Source organism: Lactuca virosa, chromosome 5 (assembly GCF_052849685.1).
Source record: "Lactuca virosa cultivar CGN04683 chromosome 5, Lactuca_virosa_CGN04683_v6, whole genome shotgun sequence".
In the NCBI taxonomy this organism is placed as follows: Eukaryota; Viridiplantae; Streptophyta; class Magnoliopsida; order Asterales; family Asteraceae; genus Lactuca; species Lactuca virosa.
The window spans coordinates 9,737,313-9,744,162 of NC_136430.1; positions in this window are offsets into that span (position 1 = coordinate 9,737,313).

The window sequence follows — 6,850 nt, forward strand, 5'->3', positions numbered from 1 at the left end:
CACACGGCAAGATGCATCCGCTAGACATTCCCATGTGGAAATGGGAAGATATTACTATGGAATTCATCACCAAGCCTCCCAGGACTGCACGGGGAGTGGATTCGATTTGGGTTATCGTGGATCGGTTAGCCAAGAGTGTCCACTTCATACCGATCCAGGAGAGCATTTCGGCCGAGAAGTTGGCCGACATCTACATCCGAGAGGTAGTAGCTCGGCACGGGGTGCCAGTTTCGGTGATTTCGGACCGAGACGTGCGGTTTACTTCCAGGTTCTGGAAGAAGTTTCACGACGAGTTGGGTACTCGTCTGCATTTCAGCACAGCGTTCTACCCGCAGACGGATGGTCAGAGTGAGCGGACCATCCAGACCTTGGAGGATATGTTGCGGGCCTGCGATCTAGACTTTGGTGGTAGCTGGGATACCTACCTTCCATTAGCTGAGTTCTCCTACAACAACAGCTATCACGCGAGTATCGATCATCCTCCCTTCGAGATGTTGTACGGGAGGAAGTGCAGGACCCCGATATGTTTGGTCGAAGTCGGACAGAGGGTCATGGGGAGCACCGAGTTGGTGCTCAAGACGACAGAAAGAATTCAGCAGGTTAGGAGCAGGCTTCGGACTGCTCAGAGTCGGCAGAAAAGTTACGCCGACAAGCGCCGATCAGACCTGGAGTTCCAGGTCGGGGATATGGTCCTCCTGAAGGTGTCGCATTGGAAGGGCGTCATCCGATTCAGGAAGCGGGGAAAGTTGGGCCCCAGATACATTGGACCTTTCCAGGTTGTAGCCCGGGTGGGCAAGGTGGCATATAGGCTGGACCTGCCAGCCGATCTCAGTCAGATTCATAGCATGTTTCACGTCTCCCAGTTACGGAAGTGGCTGGTGGACGACTCGGCAGTGGTGCCCTTGGAGGATATTATCACAACTAGGAATTTTGATGCTTTGTAACAACAACAATGATAACATTTGTGAACCAAAAATGTGAAATCATGTATGATGCTTATTCAATAACAAAAAACTTCCATCAAACACTTTATACAAGCACTGTAAATAGTCAACAAAGAATTGGAAACCCTAGAAATCCCGGTTTAAGTCCATTTTGGACTAGGATTTTCTTATTGGGCCTAATGGACCGATAAGCTTCCAAATTGACTATTTTGTGCTTAGAACTCTTAAATGGACCCTAATGGGACCCTTTTACATGAAACCTAATCTTTTGGGCCTTATAAGCCTAAAATGAACTAGGTTATCTTTAATGGGCCTTATTGGGCCATAACAAATCTAATTAGCCCTAATGGGCCATAAAACTCATTTTTGACTTATTTTGGGCAATGAACCCTCTCCAAAGATCAATTGGGCCAAAAATCATCTAATTGGGCCATAAAATGGACTTAAGCACAAAAAGGCCCAATTTCTTTTCTTTCTTCTCCTTCTCTCGGCCCAACTACACAAATGGGGGGAAAAGAGTTGACTTTCCTACATGCCACCTCACAATTACACATAGGATATCCATGCAACATCTCATACTTCCAAGCACCTATCACTTCACACTCTCTCTTCTCCTCTCTCTTTTCTTCTTCAGCCGATAACACATCACACACACTCACACTCTTCCAAATTCTCTCAAACACTCACAAGAACGCTCTTACACCTTCCCTCAAAATTTCGAGAATCACAAGGGCTACAAGGAGATCTTTTCTTAATATCACAAATCTTTGGTAAGTTGTTGCTTGATCCATACTTTAACTTCTTGATTTCCTTAAAAATCTTCCCTTAACTCATACAAAATTCGTGATTTTGCCTCTTAGAACACATCTAAGCCAAAAATCCTCCAAGAAGCTTGCTAGGCCGAGAATAGCATCAAACTTCTTCCATTCTTCTTCAAAATCGAACCCACAAACTCAAGGTGAGTTCATACCCCTCTCTTTTCGGTTTTCATACGTTTTATGGGGGAGAATACAAGTAAAATGTGTAGATCTATGTGTATGTGTATGTTATATATGATTTTATGCATGTATGTGTGATTATAAGTGTTTATGTGGTAAATATGTAACAAAAGGGAAGAAATCATGAAATCTATGGCATAAGTAGGAAAACAAACATGAACTAAGATATATTACACTAAACAAGTCAAGAAAATTACCCTCCAAGATTATGATAAACATATTGTAACATAAAACCCATTTTTGGGCTTAAATTGTCAAATAAACAAAAGTTGGGTTAAAAATTGCCATTCACGGTTTTCTTAAGGGTCAAAAGAGTCAAAGCAGTTAAAATAAATGTTTTTATGAATATTATGCTCTTCAAAGGACTTGAAATGTAAATATTAGCGTAATGGGCCAAATTTTTGGGCTTTTCGGCCCATTAAGCCCAAAGTTGCGAAAAAACATGATTTTCAAAGGGCTGAAACGATAAATTCCTCAAAACAGGGGATAAAAAGTTAAACAAAACTATTTCAAGGGTTAAAATGCTTTTCTTTTCCAAAAAGGATCAAAAATGTAAACTTTTTGGATTTTGGGCCAAAATTGTAAAAGTTGCAAAAAGTTTGGACTTTAACCAAAAAAGACTTTTTCTGGAAGCGCTGAAACTGCCAAAGAATAAGTTTTGAGCCAAAAATATCACTTGAACAAGTCTATGGGTCAAATGTGTCAAGAAAATGGTTTAAGGGCTAAAATGTCTTTTTTTATATATAAGGGACTAAAATTGTCATTTTTATTAAAGAAGGGCTGAAAAGGTCAAACCAATATTTTGAATCAATTCTTTTACTATTAAGATGTTTGAGTCAAAAATACAAAACTACAACTCATGAAGATGAATATATGTATAATTCCAAAAATCGTTAAAAACAACCGAACGGCCTCGTGCCGATCCAAAATTATCAATCGTTCAATCAAACCTTCCAACAATTATGAAATACCTAAAACAAGTACACATTCAAAACTTTGGGCTTGAAAGTTCTAATCATGCTTGTTGGGCCTTTGTGATCCATTAACATGATTTTTGGGCCCAAGGGATAATAATAATAATAAATGTTAAAGGGACCCTCAATGGCTTTTAAGTGCTATTGGGCCTTAGTGGCCCATTAGCATTGCTAGTAAGGTCCAAGTAATCAAATATGAAATGGGCCACCGTGTCCTTCGTATACCCAACAGCCTAAAATAACTCACGAAAGTAGCAGGGCTCTGTATTCCTCTTCTCCTCGTTTGTTAGGCTTATGTGTAATCAAAGTAAACAAATTCAGGTCGTTAATCAATAGTAATCAATGTTGTTTGGATTAAGTGAGTAATAACGGGCGACACCTCTAAGGTTCGTTCGTAGTTTGTAGTTATAATCAAAGTCTTCTGGAAGGAGAGCGAGAGTTTGTGTATAGATCTATACGGGGGTGACTCCCCCACACCTCAGCTGTTCGCTACAGTTAGACTCGGCCAGTCTAGGGTGACAGAATCTTAAGATCAATGCCGGCGTACATTAGGATGCCAAAACAGACGAACTAGTCATTATTATGCATGGTTATAACGACTCACAAAATTAATTACTCCAATACCAATCGAGTAATCAAGGAAGAGTAATCAAAATCATTCGTTGTGTCGGTATAGCAATTTGAGAAACAGCTATATTTTATGTATTCGGAAAACATCGGGTTTTTCGAGGAAATCAACACCACTCGCTTGTATTTTTCTATAACTATAATACAAAACTCCCTTTTATACACGTTTTGAAATCATTCATGCATCAACTTATGGATCTTCACACTTTGGTAAACAATTGTCTTTTCAGAAAATATCGGATTTTCTGGGTTTTACAAACTACACAAATCATTTTTATCACAACCCTGCTTATGAACTCACCAACATTTCATATGTTGACACTTTTCAAAATAACTTGTATTCTCAGGTAACAGGTAAGCTGAAGGGTAATATCAAGTATGTTAGGATGTTTTGTTTTGAAAACTCTCAAACAGTTTATGTTATGGATGTGTAATATTTAAAACAATGTACTGGATGTGAACAATATCAGTTGTAATGTATTGATGCATGGTGATGTTTATGTTATGATTCATGTATATTCATTGTGATGATAATCAATTTAAGTCACGCGAGCCCTCGGACGTTTCCGCCGTCTGGTTTCGGGGGTGTGACAGGTTGGTATCAGAGCTCTGTTTATAGTGTACTGGCATATCTAACCACACATTGATATGCAACTATAAACCAAAGAGGGACTAAAACAACTCTGAACAAAACAAACTAAAACACGACGATAAAAACATCTTTACTTGTGCGATATAGGAAAAAGAACATAATACCAAATCAAATAAGATAATACTGACATCTCGGTTAAGTCGGGACTGTTCATGGTTGTATTAAGGGGTGAATGTAACCTGATCAACTACATTTTCTCCGAAGTACAACTATTACATGCCTCGGTAAAAACCTCGATGGTCGGTAAGCCTAAAAACATACCCCTTGCTACCAAGAAGAGAACATCAACTCAAATTACATAATAACTAAAACATATTAGGAGTAATAATAGTTTATTCATATACCTCCTCTCAGTCACCATGGAAGGAGAACACCAGGGCATTCAGTTTCATCAGGTCTTAGTGGCCCACGGGATGATCGAGGATGAGCCTGAGGGAGATCAGGGAGGAGCACACGGCCTGGGGCCCGACGAGTACACGGACACAGACTACGAGTTTGATGGTACCGACGACGACATGGATGAAGAACAAGACTCAGGCGAGGATTTTGCCACATCACCTACCAGCGAGATGCAGCAGGACCACCCCGCCCCACCAGGAAATCCCGCGAGGGAGAATTGCTCTCCGGAAGCTGAGATTGCTGCTCTGCGGCAACAGCTATTTGCCATGGAAGCACGAGCGGTGCAAGCTGGACAGGAAAGAGATGAAGTCATTAGAGAAATGACTGAGATGGCCCAGTTGTTGGCACAACACTTCGGTATATGACCTTACTACCGCCGGCGAGCGCTCCCTAGAGTGTTAGGACTAGTCATATCTATCCTTAGTATTATGCTTATATGATCTATGCTATGTACCATCGACTCTATGTTTAAGTGATTACACTACTCATAGAGCCGTTACGCTACCGAACTTGCACCACTTATTTATGCTCTTTCGAGCAAATTTTCATGTAACAAATTACGGATAATATTAATGGAAAAGTTTTATGTGTTCTATTGTGATGTTGTGATCTGCTATGTGTTATGTACCCATGATTGTATGCTAATTTGTGAAACTACTTAAGTTCATGCAATACACCTAGTTTATAGGACCACAATCTCACAAAAATCATAGGCACTCAACATCTTTCCGTTCCATGACAGAAAGATGCCCCAACGACCAACCCGTGGAAACCCTGGACCAACCACACCCGAAGTCAACTCAGCTGCATTCCAAGCAACTGTATCTGCTGCGGTTACTGCAGCCATGGCGCAAATCCACCAAGGGAACAATGGTGGAGTCAATGGACAAGGGGCTGGAAGTTCGAACAACGGAATAAATCAAGGACCTACCAAGACATGCTCCTACAAGGACTTCACCAACGCCAAGCCACGAACCTTTAATGGCACGGGTGGAATGATAACCCTAAAGAGATGGATGGAAAAGGTGGAATCAGTATTTGAAATATGTGAATGCCCCGAGGAGGTGAAAGTGAAGTTCGCCGCATGCACATTTGTTGACCAGGCTCTCACCTGGTGGAATGGACATGTAGAGGCCATGACTCTCCCCGTAGCCAACGCTATGCCATGGGCGGAGCTGAAAGAAATGTTGATGGCCGAGTACTACCCACGAGGCGAAATCCAGAAAATGGAGCAAGAGTTATGGAATCTCACCGTCCGAAACTCCGACATATATGCATACATATCAAGGTTTAGCGAGCTGTCACTGTTGTGCCCTGGCATGATTACTTCAGAGGGAAATAAAATCGAACGATTCATCTGGGGATTAACCTCCCCAATTCAAGGAAATGTAATAGTTGCAAATCCTGAAACCTTCGACAGTGCCAAGAGGTTGGCTAAGAAACTGTACGACCACAACAACAAGAAGGACGAGAAGCCAGTGGAAAGTGAAGGCAAGAAGGAGAGTGACAACAAGAAGGGAAAGAACAACAAGAGAAAAGGGCGACAAGGCGCAGAGTCGTCAAAGAAACAACAAACAGTGACAGTCAATGCTGCAACCACCCAAGTACCCTCCACACCACATGCTCCAGCCTCAGCTAATCCAAGTGCCCCTAGGCAGTATTCCGGGAACCTCCCAAAGTGCAACAAGTGCAGTCTTCATCATAATGGCGAATGCAGAGAGATGCATTGTACCAGTTGCAATCGGAAGGGTCACACGGCAAAGTACTGCAGGACCTATCCTCCCCAAAATCAGCAACAAGGAAACAACAACAACCCTGGGAATGGAGGAACAGGAAGAGTGCTGACCATGGGTCAGGGAGAAGCGGTTCAGGATCCCGCTGTTGTCACGGGTACGTTTCTCCTAAACCACACTTATGCATGCATCCTATTTGATACTAGGGCAGAACGAAGTTTTGTGAGTAATAAATTCAAACACTTGTTAAAACAACAACCCCAGAAGCTTAGTGAAACCTTTACGGTGGAAATGGCTAATGGGAAAACAGAATCCACTGGGGAAATCTACATCAGATGTACCCTGACCTTTAATCATCACGTCTTTCAAATAAACTTAATGCCTGTTTCCATTAGGAGTTTTGATGTGATTATCGGCATGGACTGGTTAAGCCCCCACCATGCTGAAATTATGTGTCACGAGAAGGCCGTTCGCCTTCATCTCCCAAATCACGAAACCCTAATTATATACGGAGACAAACCCA